Here is a 3,373-nt window from a genome sequence, read left to right as displayed (position 1 = left end):
GGGGGGAAGGATCAGATCAGCTGTAGTCTCCGTTTTTCAACAGTTACCACTCTTTTTGTTATAGCAACCAAGTATGTACTTTATTGTTCATATATCTCTATAAGTTTGAGATAATTAACCCATGGAGTGCAAATGTTATTTTGGTATCTCCCTAACAGAGCGGGTCTGCTGAGAAAAATCAAAGCTTGTCAACACACACAGCGGATCGATAAGTAAATTGTTTCTTGGGCTGAGCAGAACTGGCTGTGTCTGCATCTGGATGGCCGCTGGTGAGGAAGGCATGATTTGTCTGAGAAACCCCTGAGAGCTGTAGCCTCTGGTGGCTGCCCTCATTTCCCCTGGGCACACAGGGGACAAGCAGAGAATCAACCCTTGGTTACACAGGCCCCTCCCTCCCCCACTCCTATGAGGCAGGTTGGCAGAAGGGACGTTGGGGACCATCTGTCCCAGTTGTCCCTGGAATCCTTCTGGATTCACTCATTTGCAGTAAGTGTGACTCCTTTCATTAAAAAAAAGAAAAAGAAAAAAAAGAAAAGAAAACAAAAACAAACAAACAAACAGAAAACATGCAATGCTATAAGGCAGTTTCAAATACAAGAGACCAAGTAAAGAAAACTGGGTCAAACAGAATTCTTAAAGACAAGTTGCAAAAAAGCAGGATAACAACTGTAGTAAGAACTTTTGACAAAAGCTATTTGCTGTGAATAAACTCAATTATTTAAATTCCTTCTCCTTAGCAGCCAGGACAAAACAAACAAAGAGTGTGGTTTAAAAAGAATGGTAAACAAAAAACAATACAACAACAAAAAAAACTCTTGCTGTCCAATTCTGTCGCTCTTAGTGGAAGCCCCAAGGAGGGTGGGGGTACAGGGGTGTGAAGGGGCCTGTATCTGAATTTCTGAATTCAAACAGTTGAGGTCTAGGCACTCAGGATACACACATGCTATGGATTGAATAACTCTTCTGCAGGACTCAAGACAGCATCCTGTCACTAAGAAGATTCACATTTCTGTGGTAAAATATGCAAATATCTGTTCAGTCTTGACACAATGTCTAACCCAGTCAGGGTTTGCCATCACATGAGTTTGCTACCGATTTAGGCAGAATGTCTTGGTTTTCAAGAATACTTAAATTTTAGAATTGTGTGTTAGAGGTTACAGGCCTGTAATAGAAGCTGTTAATTAACCTCTGGGGAGGGAGAAATGTTTTCCTCGTTCAGATATTTAATACCATGTGGACTTAAAGATATTGCATAAACAATATAAACAGGCTCACAACAGGGGTTTCACAAAAAGGGCATTGTTTCAACCAATTCTACCCAATGCTGCTAAATGGGCATCTGGCCTGTCTACAAGACACAGGGTCAGACAAGAGAGGGCCATTTAGGAGGGATGACCTCTGCCCTTCAGGACCCCAACTAAAGGCCAGAGCACAGAGGGTCAGAGTAGGCTTTGCAGGGGATGGGGTAAGTAGGATGTGTAGGGCTACAAAGGTGGAGAATCCAGTTTAAGCTAGACACAGCAGTCCAGACGTGCAATCTCATTACGGTGGACAGTGTAGCATCATAGCCCAGGCTCTGTTGAAGCTTTCTAGTCCTGGATGTTCTCAGGGGTCAGTCTTACCATAGGCTGGTTAAAAGATGTGACATTCTGAGATGCAAAAATCAGAAGGAACATTCTAGACCATTGCTCCCTGCAGGTTGGCTTTACCAGAAAGGAGACTCCCAGTGTATAATGCTTATTGGTGGGATTGGGGCTCCCAGACTCCCAGCTGTGGGGATGTGGCAGGGACCAGCTAGAACTGATCCCCGATCACATGCAGGGGACATCTGTGAGAAAAGGTAGGTGTGTATCCTGGTTAGCTTTCTGTTGCTGTGATAAACACCATGGCTAAAACTTGGGGAAACAAGGGTTTATTTCATCTTATACTTCCAAGTAACAGCCCAGTATTGAGGGAAATCAGGACAAAAACTTAAACAGAAGCCATGGAGGAATGCTGTTTACTAACTTGCTTTCTGTCTGGCTCTTAGGTAGCTTTCTTTCTTTCTTCTTCTTTTTTTTTTTTTTTTTTTAACTTTTTAGTGTGTGTGTGTGTGTGTGTGTGTGAATTTCACATCATACACCCCAATTACCCTCCCTTTGTACCTGCCCTCCACCCTTTCAACATCCCCCATAACAGAGAAAACAAAACAAAACCTCCGTGTGGAATTTTTACTGTGTGTTCCATACTATACCCTTTTGTCCACACCTTGCTTGCAAATGTCCATTGCAATGAATGAGTTTCTGGTCTGGTATGGGGCCTCTGGCTTTTGCCACACTATCAATACTGGAACTTCACTGAGTCTCCTCTTGGATATCTCATTGATACCCTGTGTTATGGAGATCCTGTAGTTTTGGATCTGTAGAACCAGTCCCTTTACACACTCTGGCAGTTCACTGATGGGGTAGATGCTGGGGTGGGCCAACTCAAAGCTCTGGATATGTGCCTAAGCAATGTCTGAGCTGGCCAGTCTGCCAGCTCTCCTGCATCCACACCACTGAGGACAGCACTCCTGTCCTGGCCCATTCAGAGTCACAGATAGCAAGGGCTAGGACCAGGTCTCCTGTTCTCATGCCCTCAGGGCTGGCTCACCTGTAACCTCCTCAACCAGGGCCAGCTCTACCCTTTTGCCCAGGCACTCCCAAGTGTTGCAGCCAGTGAAGCACAGCGTCAGTTCTCCACTCTCATTACCTTGGGGCCCAGCTCTCCTACCTGCCTGTGGTGAAGAATGAAGGAGACAAAGAGGGCAACTCTCCCTTGTCCAACCACTACACAGTAGACAATAGGCAGAGCCAGCTCCCCCAGCACCACCACCATGCCCTCAGGGCTAGCTTTTCTATACAGCCAGGACCACCTGCCCAAGGAATAGTTCTGTCCACTCTGGGCTGATCCTACTTGTCCAATCAAGATTATTTCTCACAGGTATGAATGACTGTAGATCATTTTGACCTGGCCACACCCTAAGTTAAGACTTCCTATTTCCGGGTAATTCTTGGCTGGGTCAAGTTGAGAATAAAAGCTAACCAGGGGTGGGCTGTGGAGGAGCACGCCACCAACTGGGGAGCACGGGGTGGGGCAATGCCCACCTTGAGAAGATACCATGCCTTAGGTATGTGGGATAAGGACTTGCATAGGGGCTGGAGAGTGGGATGCTGGCCATCCAGGCTTATACTGGAACTGTCTCTTTAGCCAGAAGGAGCAGGCCTAGGCACATAAAGAGGGTGAGCAACTTGGTCTGGCTCCCCAGATCCCAGACTCCTGCAAGGCTGCCAGGCAGAGGAGACGGGAGCCCACTACTCAGTTAGTGTCCCTGCTCTATACACACACAGCACTG

This window comes from Mus caroli, chromosome 7, assembly GCF_900094665.2.
Source record: "Mus caroli chromosome 7, CAROLI_EIJ_v1.1, whole genome shotgun sequence".
Classification (NCBI taxonomy): domain Eukaryota; kingdom Metazoa; phylum Chordata; class Mammalia; order Rodentia; family Muridae; genus Mus; species Mus caroli.
Note: the sequence above shows the minus strand (reverse complement) of the source record.